This window comes from Lissotriton helveticus, chromosome 3_1 (genome assembly GCF_964261635.1).
Source record: "Lissotriton helveticus chromosome 3_1, aLisHel1.1, whole genome shotgun sequence".
NCBI classification, from domain to species: domain Eukaryota; kingdom Metazoa; phylum Chordata; class Amphibia; order Caudata; family Salamandridae; genus Lissotriton; species Lissotriton helveticus.
This window is the reverse complement of record NC_136061.1, coordinates 630,311,476-630,324,155: the sequence shown is the minus strand read 5'-3', so window position 1 is coordinate 630,324,155 and position 12,680 is coordinate 630,311,476. Positions and strand designations below refer to the sequence as shown.

At 47.5% G+C, this 12,680-nt stretch overlaps 1 protein-coding gene across 1 annotated transcript in view; it reads left to right on the top strand.

The window, feature by feature from the left end:
• Nucleotides 1-11,886: 11,886 nt before the first annotated feature.
• Nucleotides 11,887-12,680, top strand: part of LOC144824689 (4-galactosyl-N-acetylglucosaminide 3-alpha-L-fucosyltransferase FUT6-like) — a 480,889-nt gene continuing 480,095 nt past the window's right edge. Inside the window, exon 1 of the mRNA XM_078683719.1 lies at nucleotides 11,887-11,973. The gene's annotated coding sequence lies outside the window, so the exon portion shown is untranslated. The remainder of the gene's footprint in view (nucleotides 11,974-12,680) is intronic.

Below are 12,680 nucleotides of genomic sequence, written 5' to 3'. Positions count from 1 at the left end.
AAGGCTGATAGCCAGAAACCGGTCCTTGGATGCTTGATTCCGGTCTGGGATAGACATGGCTTGGTAGTTCGGACTGGACTGTTCCCACGAGGCACAGGGTCAGAGCTGATTTGCATATAGCCAGTGTCTAACCCAGGGTGATGTGGAGTGCAAAAAAAGCGATGGATTTAGGCCCAGATCCTTGTACTGGGGTGAATGTATGACATTGTTCTACATTCTGTCCATCAACTGTGTTTTTTGCAAATTTCACCCCGAGTGGGCTGGGGATGCTCAGACGGGAGTACCAGGCTCTCCACATCACTGGAGTCAAGCTATCCAGGCTGAATGAAGGCTGATAGCCAGAAACCGGTCCTTGGATGCTTGATTCCGGTCTGGGAAAGACATGGCTTGGTAGTTCGGACTGGACTGTTCCCACGAGGCACAGGGTCAGAGCTGATTTGCATATAGCCAGTGTCTAACCCAGGGTGATGTGGAGTGCAAAAAAACGATGGATTTAGGCCCAGATCCTTGTACTGGGGTGAATGTATGACATTGTTCTACATTCTGTCCATCAACTGTGTTTTTTGCAAATTTCACCCTGAGTGGGCTGGGGATGCTCAGACGTGAGTCCCAGGCTCTCCACATCACTGGAGTCAAGCTATCCAGGCTGAATGAAGGCTGATAGCCAGAAACCGGTCCTTGGATGCTTGATTCCGGTCTGGGAAAGACATGGCTTGGTAGTTCGGACTGGACTGTTCCCACGAGGCACAGGGTCAGAGCTGATTTGCATATAGCCAGTGTCTAACCCAGGGTGATGTGGAGTGCAAAAAAACGATGGATTTAGGCCCAGATCCTTGTACTGGGGTGAATGTATGACATTGTTCTACATTCTGTCCATCAACTGTGTTTTTTGCAATTTTCACCCCGAGTGGGCTGGGGATGCTCAGACGTGAGTCCCAGGCTCTCCACATCACTGGAGTCAAGCTATCCAGGCTGAATGAAGGCTGATAGCCAGAAACCGGTCCTTGGATGCTTGATTCCGGTCTGGGAAAGACATGGCTTGGTAGTTCAGACTGGACTGTTCCTACGAGGCACAGGGTCAGAGCTGATTTGCATATAGCCAGTGTCTAACCCAGGGTGATGTGGAGTGCAAAAAAACGATGTATTTAGGCCCAGATCCTTGTACTGGGGTGAATGTATGACATTGTTCTACATTCTGTCCATCAACTGTGTTTTTTGCAATTTTCACCCCGAGTGGGCTGGGGATGCTCAGACGTGAGTCCCAGGCTCTCCACATCACTGGAGTCAAGCTATCCAGGCTGAATGAAGGCTGATAGCCAGAAACCGGTCCTTGGATGCTTGATTCCGGTCTGGGAAAGACATGGCTTGGTAGTTCGGACTGGACTGTTCCCACGAGGCACAGGGTCAGAGCTGATTTGCATATAGCCAGTGTCTAACCCAGGGTGATGTGGAGTGCAAAAAAACGATGGATTTAGGCCCAGATCCTTGTACTGGGGTGATGTATGACATTGTTCTACATTCTGTCCATCAACTGTGTTTTTTGTAATTTTCACCCCGAGTGGGCTGGGGATGCTCAGACGTGAGTCCCAGGCTCTCCACATCACTGGAGTCAAGCTATCCAGGCTGAATGAAGGCTGATAGCCAGAAACCGGTCCTTGGATGCTTGATTCCGGTCTGGGAAAGACATGGCTTGGTAGTTCGGACTGGACTGTTCCCACGAGGCACAGGGTCAGAGCTGATTTACATATAGCCAGTGTCTAACCCAGGGTGATGTGGAGTGCAAAAAAACGATGGGTTTAGGCCCAGATCCTTGTACTGGGGTGAATGTATGACATTGTTCTACATTCTGTCCATCAACTGTGTTTTTTGCAATTTTCACCCCGAGTGGGCTGGGGATGCTCAGACGTGAGTCCCAGGCTCTCCACATCACTGGAGTCAAGCTATCCAGGCTGAATGAAGGCTGATAGCCAGAAACCGGTCCTTGGATGCTTGATTCCTGTCTGGGAAAGACATGGCTTGGTAGTTCGGACTGGACTGTTCCCACGAGGCACAGGGTCAGAGCTGATTTGCATATAGCCAGTGTCTAACCCAGGGTGATGTGGAGTGCAAAAAAACGATGGATTTAGGCCCAGATCCTTGTACTGGGGTGAATGTATGACATTGTTCTACATTCTGTCCATCAACTGTGTTTTTTGCAATTTTCACCCCGAGTGGGCTGGGGATGCTCAGACGTGAGTCCCAGGCTCTCCACATCACTGGAGTCAAGCTATCCAGGCTGAATGAAGGCTGATAGCCAGAAACCGGTCCTTGGATGCTTGATTCCTGTCTGGGAAAGACATGGCTTGGTAGTTCGGACTGGACTGTTCCCACGAGGCACAGGGTCAGAGCTGATTTGCATATAGCCAGTGTCTAACCCAGGGTGATGTGGAGTGCAAAAAAACGATGGATTTAGGCCCAGATCCTTGTACTGGGGTGAATGTATGACATTGTTCTACATTCTGTCCATCAACTGTGTTTTTTGCAATTTTCACCCCGAGTGGGCTGGGGATGCTCAGACGTGAGTCCCAGGCTCTCCACATCACTGGAGTCAAGCTATCCAGGCTGAATGAAGGCTGATAGCCAGAAACCGGTCCTTGGATGCTTGATTCCGGTCTGGGAAAGACATGGCTTGGTAATTCGGACTGGACTGTTCCCACGAGGCACAGGGTCAGAGCTGATTTGCATATAGCCAGTGTATAACCCAGGGTGATGTGGAGTGCAAAAAATCGATGGATTTAGGCCCAGATCCTTGTACTGGGGTGAATGTATGACATTGTTCTACATTCTGTCCATCAACTGTGTTTTTTGCAAATTTCACCCCGAGTGGGCTGGGGATGCTCAGACGTGAGTCCCAGGCTCTCCACATCACTGGAGTCAAGCTATCCAGGCTGAATGAAGGCTGATAGCCAGAAACCGGTCCTTGGATGCTTGATTCCGGTCTGGGAAAGACATGGCTTGGTAGTTCGGACTGGACTGTTCCCACGAGGCACAGGGTCAGAGCTGATTTGCATATAGCCAGTGTCTAACCCAGGGTGATGTGGAGTGCAAAAAAAAGATGGATTTAGGCCCAGATCCTTGTACTGGGGTGAATGTATGACATTGTTCTACATTCTGTCCATCAACTGTGTTTTTTGCAATTTTCACCCCGAGTGGGCTGGGGATGCTCAGACGTGAGTCCCAGGCTCTCCACATCACTGGAGTCAAGCTATCCAGGCTGAATGAAGGCTGATAGCCAGAAACCGGTCCTTGGATGCTTGATTCCGGTCTGGTAAAGACATGGCTTGGTAGTTCGGACTGGACTGTTCCCACGAGGCACAGGGTCAGAGCTGATTTGCATATAGCCAGTGTCTAACCCAGGGTGATGTGGAGTGCAAAAAAACGATGGATTTAGGCCCAGATCCTTGTACTGGGGTGAATGTATGACATTGTTCTACATTCTGTCCATCAACTGTGTTTTTTGCAATTTTCACCCCGAGTGGGCTGGGGATGCTCAGACGTGAGTCCCAGGCTCTCCACATCACTGGAGTCAAGCTATCCAGGCTGAATGAAGGCTGATAGCCAGAAACCGGTCCTTGGATGCTTGATTCCTGTCTGGGAAAGACATGGCTTGGTAGTTCGGACTGGACTGTTCCCACGAGGCACAGGGTCAGAGCTGATTTGCATATAGCCAGTGTCTAACCCAGGGTGATGTGGAGTGCAAAAAAACGATGGATTTAGGCCCAGATCCTTGTACTGGGGTGAATGTATGACATTGTTCTACATTCTGTCCATCAACTGTGTTTTTTGCAATTTTCACCCCGAGTGGGCTGGGGATGCTCAGACGTGAGTCCCAGGCTCTCCACATCACTGGAGTCAAGCTATCCAGGCTGAATGAAGGCTGATAGCCAGAAACCGGTCCTTGGATGCTTGATTCCGGTCTGGGAAAGACATGGCTTGGTAGTTCGGACTGGACTGTTCCCACGAGGCACAGGGTCAGAGCTGATTTGCATATAGCCAGTGTCTAACCCAGGGTGATGTGGAGTGCAAAAAAACGATGGATTTAGGCCCAGATCCTTGTACTGGGGTGAATGTATGACATTGTTCTACATTCTGTCCATCAACTGTGTTTTTTGCAATTTTCACCCCGAGTGGGCTGGGGATGCTCAGACGTGAGTCCCAGGCTCTCCACATCACTGGAGTCAAGCTATCCAGGCTGAATGAAGGCTGATAGCCAGAAACCGGTCCTTGGATGCTTGAATCCGGTCTGGGAAAGACATGGCTTGGTAATTCGGACTGGACTGTTCCCACGAGGCACAGGGTCAGAGCTGATTTGCATATAGCCAGTGTCTAACCCAGGGTGATGTGGAGTGCAAAAAATCGATGGATTTAGGCCCAGATCCTTGTACTGGGGTGAATGTATGACATTGTTCTACATTCTGTCCATCAACTGTGTTTTTTGCAATTTTCACCCCGAGTGGGCTGGGGATGCTCAGACGTGAGTCCCAGGCTCTCCACATCACTGGAGTCAAGCTATCCAGGCTGAATGAAGGCTGATAGCCAGAAACCGGTCCTTGGATGCTTGATTCCGGTCTGGGAAAGACATGGCTTGGTAGTTCGGACTGGACTGTTCCCACGAGGCACAGGTTCAGAGCTGATTTGCATATAGCCAGTGTCTAACCCAGGGTGATGTGGAGTGCAAAAAAACGATGGATTTAGGCCCAGATCCTTGTACTGGGGTGAATGTATGACATTGTTCTACATTCTGTCCATCAACTGTGTTTTTTGCAATTTTCACCCCGAGTGGGCTGGGGATGCTCAGACGTGAGTCCCAGGCTCTCCACATCACTGGAGTCAAGCTATCCAGGCTGAATGAAGGCTGATAGCCAGAAACCGGTCCTTGGATGCTTGATTCCGGTCTGGGAAAGACATGGCTTGGTAGTTCGGACTGGACTGTTCCCACGAGGCACAGGGTCAGAGCTGATTTGCATATAGCCAGTGTCTAACCCAGGGTGATGTGGAGTGCAAAAAAACGATGGATTTAGGCCCAGATCCTTGGACTGGGGTGAATGTATGACATTGTTCTACATTCTGTCCATCAACTGTGTTTTTTGCAATCCTTTTAAAGTTGGCAGCTCTTAATGCCTTACTGCCCAACTGGGATATTAACACCCACTCCTGACTAGACAACGTACAATTAGCTTCACTTGCTACTCTTCCTAAACATTTCTCCACCACAGGGGACACATTGAGTTTCATCAGCTAGGAATACCAGTTACCTACCCCGCTTATTTTGACTCGAAAAAGGGCGCTTACCTGGCTTGTTGGGGTGTCACTTTATGTAAGATTATAATTTTTTATTAAAGTTTGTAATCTGTATATACTAAAAAAACACGCCTATTATGATTCCCATTTCTACTTTGCACCTCTTGCCAGGTAATTATTTTATTATTCATTGAAAAATATCCCAACTCCTCTAACCCACAATCTTACATGTAAGTGCCTATCACACCAAAATATAGATTTTTACAAGTCAAATAACTTTCAAGTTACAAAATGATCACAATAGTTTGACAAGATGCTTTAATGTTAGTATCTTGCTCTGAATCCAGTCAACAAGTGTTTCGTCATATGGGATAGGACCCACGACTTCCTCAGGGCTGGGAAAGAAATACAGAAAACATCATGTAATCCCACAATTTTTCGGGCATTGTTACATTAATATAACATTAGCATATTCCATGCTATGACATTTCAAAGATATGATAAATCATCACAATTTCCACCACCACTTCGAAGTAGTAGATGGGGAAAGGGTGAGGGACAAGAATAGGCCAAAACCCAAATAATACTAAGTTCAAAGTTAAAGAACAAGGTTAAAAATGTAAGCAACAAATCAAGAAAGTCACAAAGAAAACCATGGTGCTGGTGGTAGAAAGTGTGGGAAGGGGCAAGTGCATTGCTATTCTTAATAATATAAGTAAGTGAGATTACACCCTTCTGTGTCCTCTCCCAAATATACACTGAGCAGGGAGGCTCAGGCCTACCTTGTGAAATTCAACTTCTCTTTGTATGCCTAAAGAGGAAAGCTAGGTGTAACCATATTTAGTAACTGCTCATTATCCCAAGATTGTGATGTTATTTAGTACCAGGAGGTAAGAAACATACCTTCTGGCAGGTTATAGTTCAGTCCCAGCCTAAGATCAGCTGGGTAAGAGAAACGTATTCTTGAATGTCGATCTTGTGCAATACTCTGTAAAAAGATGATGGGTACTTTGTTATCATACAAGGGTTAATTTAGCCCTTGCATCATACTTGTATGGTATCTATTATGCTAATATATGATATGTGCTCATATCCGGTGACATACATCAACTTCTGGTGTCGGGGTTTGCGACTCTAATTACGTGCTCGCTAATCATTAAGGTAAAGAGGGCTTCACCTTCCCAATTTAAACCGTATGCGTTGATTTAAAAACAAAACAAAATGAAGCTAACCCCAATAACAGCGCACAATATGTGCCCGCTCTAAAAGACCTTCTATTTCCAATTTGCACGGTTGGGTATGCGTGCTGCTTCGCGGACTATATTAGTGTCCGTCCTTGGATGCTAAAAAGGCAATTTTAAGAAGACAAACGGGCACTGTCGTTAGTATCCGAGGAAACATCCGAGGAAACATCAAGTCATTTCTAACCTGTATTTGGCATCCTCCGGGTTCCTCACTCGTCACTCGTCAACTTTGTATGGTCGAGAGTTCAAAGCCAGATGCCGGAAGCACTGTAAAAGAGTGCCATCAATTCAAGAGCTAGACCGTTACACCCGATTTGTCGGTGTAGTAAGCTCCGCAAAATGCGATGCAGGGCGCGCTACGAAATTCATTTTATTAATTTAATTGTTTACTTACCTGCAATCATCCATATTCCGGTGTTTACCACCCCCACCCTGCCGCTGCCCTGCCCCGTCTGTCTGCCCCACGGAACTCCCGCCACGGGCCGCGGCTGAAGATGGCCCCTTGGACTTCCTCTGTCTGGCAGACCCCTCCAATGTCCATTCATCACCCCTTCGTGCGTACTCCCGTCCCTTAACACACCCATCCCCCACTTGCCAAGCCGGTCGTCTCTGGTCTCTTAACCAGCGATCTACTACTCTTCCCATTACCAGTGTTCCAAAGTGATGCAGGGCGGGACCTTGAATGTCACAGGGCTACTATGCACAGCGCTTTAAGTGGTCCGGGTCCTGCCGGTGCACCGGCAGTTCTAAAAGCCAGATGCTGAGAGGGGTCCCTCGGAGTGAGGGAAAAAAAGGTATTTTAACTCGACAGAGCCCCACCCTTCACTTAGTATTGTTGTAGGTGTATGCAGGGCTTTAAGTGGGCCGGGTCTCACTGGGTCTGAGCACCGACAGTTTTTTTAAGGAGACCTCGAAACGGGTCTCTATTGGGCTCTGTTTTGTGCTTGTGCTCTGTTTTTGTGCCCTGGCACAGGCGGTCCATTTTTTTCTAGCGTTATAGGGAAAGGGAAATCCTTTGAAGAGAGTCGTTTTCTCTCTTAATTTCTCTTCTCGGAACTCAGGAGCAGCAACATTGTCGTGGTGTCACCAGGGCTTCATGTGGAAGATGTATACAAGCACAGTAGCTGCTTATTTATCTCATGCAACTAACAACCATTGACAAAGCCAATAGTACTGACTTGTTGTAGGTATGATGTTATTTGTTGTATCATATATCTGGATACAATGAGAGAAACAGCAAAATACAAATGGGGCGACAACTATGCTAAGCAAAAACTTTCAGCTTACGTGTTTTAAGTCATGCCTTTAATTACAATGGCCACGCCCCCTTGAGAGACACCCCCGATTTTTTCATCCCACTTAAAGCCCTGGGTGTATGTTAATCAAAAATACTTTATGTCGGCTTTTTCCATAAAAGCTAGGCATGTGCCAGAGGTTTTATTGTATCTGGCACAAAGAGAGGCAGCAAACTGTCGGTCAGGTGGCAATCCATGCTAAACACAGATGTTTAGCTTACATGTTTAAGCCACGCCGGTAACTACATAGGCCACGCCCCTTAGTTTTCTCGTCCCTCTTAAAGCCCTGGCTATGCAACCACTTTTCTCCATTCCTTCTTCACCAGCCATCCAGCCTGAACATGGAGCATGCGAACCAGCACCCCCTTCACGCTGCAACATCCATCATCCTCCGGCATCAATAGTTCAGCTCTGCGTCTCCATTGACAGGCGCAGGGCTGGGCAGCCTCAATATTCTCTGTGGCGTCACGGCCTTATTTCTCATCACTGGAGTCGCCACCAAACACTGCCTCGTGCACTTGTCTTAGGGCACGCTGTAGACAGTCGATTCTCTCTGCCTTCCGTCCTGTATTGGCATCTACTACTGGCTGCCCCTCCCACCGCCCCCTTCGGCACTGTAGTGTCCTAGCCTGAACACGGTCTAGTGTTCAGAGTGTCTGTAATACACTTTACACCCACCCACCACAGACGTCATGGTGTCACATGACGCTGGCAATAAAAGGGGCCGAGCGCACGTGCTCGGGGCCATTTCCCACTACCCTCATCTGGTGTCTGCGTCCGTCATTTGCTGCTCCTAACATGCGGGCCTAGGGCCCTCCACCTCAAACTTTACAGGCACTACCCTTCCCCCCAGGTGTGCCACTCCACCATCCCGACCCCTCAGATCCCCCCTCAGCTGCATCCTTCTGTTCCGAAGCCAGGCACTTCACTCAGTCCTGGTGACTTGGATAGAGGAATAATGGATTCGATTGGACTTTACTCGTTAGTAGAGGTGCCAGGGGCCATAATGCAAGCAAAGCAAATGGACCCCTCCACTAGGATTGGGTGATAAAAGACAGCCATACTTCGGCGTACAGTGATACCCTCACACCTCTGGGCCTGGTGCCACTGCACCTGTTGTGGTTGTAACAGCACCGCCATTGACACCACTCACTGTCTCTCGTCTGTGCTTTTGTATGTTCCAGTCCAAAGCTTTTTCTCTCACGACACTCTGCATTGACGACGTGGTGATGATGTCAGCACTTTCCAGGGACAGCATGTTCTTTTCATTGAAATGAGTGCCAGAAACGTATACATACGTTGGATTTTCCCGGCCTCTTTAAAATAAAATGTTATTTCTTCGAAGAAAAATTCGGGAGAAAAAGACGTTTTTTTTTTAATCGACATAATTTGAAGGAAAAATCATTTTGAAATTAAATATGAACAGTAATAAAAAAAAATTTTTAAATAGGTTATGCTTCTACAAATAGATCAATTAAATTATGAGTAATTACTTTAAGATTACAATTGCGAGATTTTACTTGAAAACGTTTTGTTTGGATATGTCAGGAGAAATTGTACAAACATGTTAAGATTTGTATTCGATCAAGAACAAAGCGATGATTTTTTTTTATTGGTATTTACATGTTACAGAGTACAAAAGTGACACACAACAAATTACAGGTTTGTAGGGCAATTGCATAGGACCTTGCGGGTTTCTGTGGTGGTTGTGCTTGTATCTAGTTCGGAGATTGGTTGTACAGTCTTCTCGTATCTGCCCCTAGTTCCTGCGCACATATGACATTTAACATAAAGGTTGATGCGTGTGGTTGCGCTATAGTTGGAACATAAAACGTGACATCAAACGAAACGTGAACGAAAAAGTATTTCTGAATCTGTCCACCGGGAAAAACATGGACCCAAATCTACAACTTTCAATTCCATAAAAATGATAGCCTATTAGGCCAAAAGTTCAGGTGCACCGTCCCTCATCCATCTCCACCCTTCACTCCCCACCCCCACAGTATGAACTTGCCTGGGGCTCACATATCTTCTATTTCTGTCTGTTGTTCCTTGAGCCCTACCTGCCAGCTTTTCGAATGACTGAAACTAGAAACGCGTAAGTCCTTTAAACGGAATGAAGCTTGCTTTTTGACGTCTAAATTGTACGTTTAAGAAGGTGGAGCCCCGCGATAACCTTTTAAAAGGGGAACTATATAATCAAAAAATATGGGGTGTGGAAACATTGCCAGTCAGGTAAGAAGTTACCTTTGGTGTAGTAGGTAGCAGGTGCGGAGGTGCGTGCCGCACCCTGGGTGTGTTGGAGGGTGGGGCGATAGGCGCGCACCAGCCTGCGCACACTGACCAACAGAGGTGAGAAGGGTAGAGTCTAATGGAATTTCGAAAGGGATAGAAAGAAATGGATGGAATGCGAGGAAATGGCCAAAGCTAATAAGAAGAAATAAAAGTGAAAAAGTGAAAAAGGAGGAATGTAAAACCAATGCGAAGGGAATGAGAGGAAAGAGCTTTTAAAAAGAATGCAACAAAGAGAATGGACAAAACATGAACGAAAGCCCATGGAACAGCAAGACAAGGGGAACACGGTGTAAAATAAACCAAAGTGCGAGTTAGACATGATAAAGTCAGAGCAAACAAGTCTGAATTCAAGGAAAAGAAGACAGAGTGCACAGAAAGAAAAATGATCGAAAGAACAGAGGAAGAAATAAGAAGGCGGCACATGGAAAATTATAAAAGACTTAAGTAGGGGAGGATGTAGCCTTAGGGCTAGAGCGGTCGACCTCTTAGCTTCACCTAGCTTCACGTCTCGGCAACGACACTCAACGTCCTGTGATTCTGGGCAAATCACTTAATCTCCCTGGGCCTAACAACATTGATGTGTCCATCTGTAACGAAACTGGTGCTCATGTAAAGCGCTCTGATATTCGATGACTCGGGTCTAGTTCGCGCTGTATATAAAACTTTAAATAAATAAATAGAAAAGCGTATTTCAAACAAGAAGCGTATTTAAAGCCGCAACTCCGATAAAGAAATTAAAAACAAAGCAAAGTGTGGAATAAGTTACAAGTGTGAAAAAAACAAAAAAAGAATGAGCAACTTGATTATATATAAATGGTTGATGCTACACTGAAATAAACGATCTTTACAGAATGTGAAAACAGGATTCACTGGGGAAACAGTAAAATGCAATAGTAGAGATACAGTGGCATAAAGAACGCGGACAGGCACGGAAGAAAGACGCATGAAATATGGGAGAAAGTAAAACAGAACGAGATAAAGGAAGGTACAGAGACATAAAGTGGATGTAAGACTACTCATCCATTGTTTTCAATGCTGCTCCTATATTTAACTTCAGTAGCCGCGGACTTCTGATCAGAGCTTTGAACACAGGCAGTAATTGTTTTACAATTATTGTAAGCACTGGGAAGTGACTTGTTAGAGAAAAGACTGGAGTTGCCGCCGCAGAAGCCGGTGAGTTTGCCCTCGGTTGCCTGGTCCTCGGCTGGGATGGGGCAGGTGAGGGCGGCGCCGCTGTCCCCGGTGAACTCCTGAGCTGCATCCAACGGTTCGATGGGATTGTTGGACGCTGACTGCTGCCGCTCGCTCTCCGTGTCCTGAACCTGTGCAGGGCAGGGTGTGCCGGCAGCATCCACCCAGGTAAGGGTACCGTGCACAACCCACGTACAGAAACAGCCCCGTGTTCACGCCGTTGCCTCGGGTCGCCGTCCCAGTGACAGCGCTCCACACGCACCGCCAACATCACACATCAGTGTCTGAGGCAGCTGGTGCCAAAGACTAGGGAGTGCATCAGGTGTGGATGAAGTGGCAAATGCGCGAGCGAGGGCCCAGTGCGCGTGAGGACCGTGTGTGTCCTGTACAGTAACCTTACGGCCCTACCCCCTCACACATCACTCGAAAGAGAAACCGCCCTGAAAAAACACACGGCGCCTCACCTTGTGTTTCTACCTGTGTCACCCTGGAGGGACCACTCCCCCTCCCTCCACCTGTGCGGCACCTCCCGTGCTTTAGCGCTTTATTCCGGCCCAGGTCTCGACAGGTCACGACGACATATTTGATCCCTTACTCGGAGGCGCCACAGAGGCCCTGATTGTACTTCGAATCAGCCAGAACCTACAGCCACAATTTACCCCCAAGAAGTAAGCATGTTCTTATTACTTGCTGTGTGTGGTGTGCGCCACACTTACTGTGGGAGGCAGAGTTCATTCTATTGATGCCGCGTGTGATGGGCCCTCTCTGGCTGCCTGTCACGGGTTATCGCCACCTTCCAGTGAAGGGCTGTGCGTGCACTGCCGCTCTGTGTTGTGAGGTTGGATATTGCTGGGTGATAAATGTGAAGCACTTCTCTGGTACAATGAGCTGCTGTTTAAGGTAGGGTGCGGCTATTTTCATACTGCCTTTCTGATATTCCCCTGGTGGTCTGCAGGCCACGGGCAGGGCGGACTGAGAGCAAAAAAACAGCACTGGCAATTTTATTGGACCGGACAGGGGGCTGGGGGTGTTGCAAAGGGTGGGCGAGTGTGCAAGTGTGAGGAACTGCAGCACCATTAAACCGGCTCCAACAGTGCTGCTTTTGTTACTGGCGGCTGAAAGTGTGGCTTTTCTAGGCGAGGTCACCGCCAGTGCGGCAATGTGTGAAGAACCTGTATACCTCGAGAGCTTTTGGATTCCTGCCCTGTAATAGTGATTTACTCTGTGTAATTCTACCCGTGAAAAGTTATTTGCCCTGTGTAGCCATTGTGCAGGTTTTGTTCCTGCGTGTTATCCCGTGACAATGTAGATTTGCTGGCTGTTTCCTTCTAGTTCCTTGTTCACTCTGCTGCCCAGTGTCCACGGTTGAGAGAGT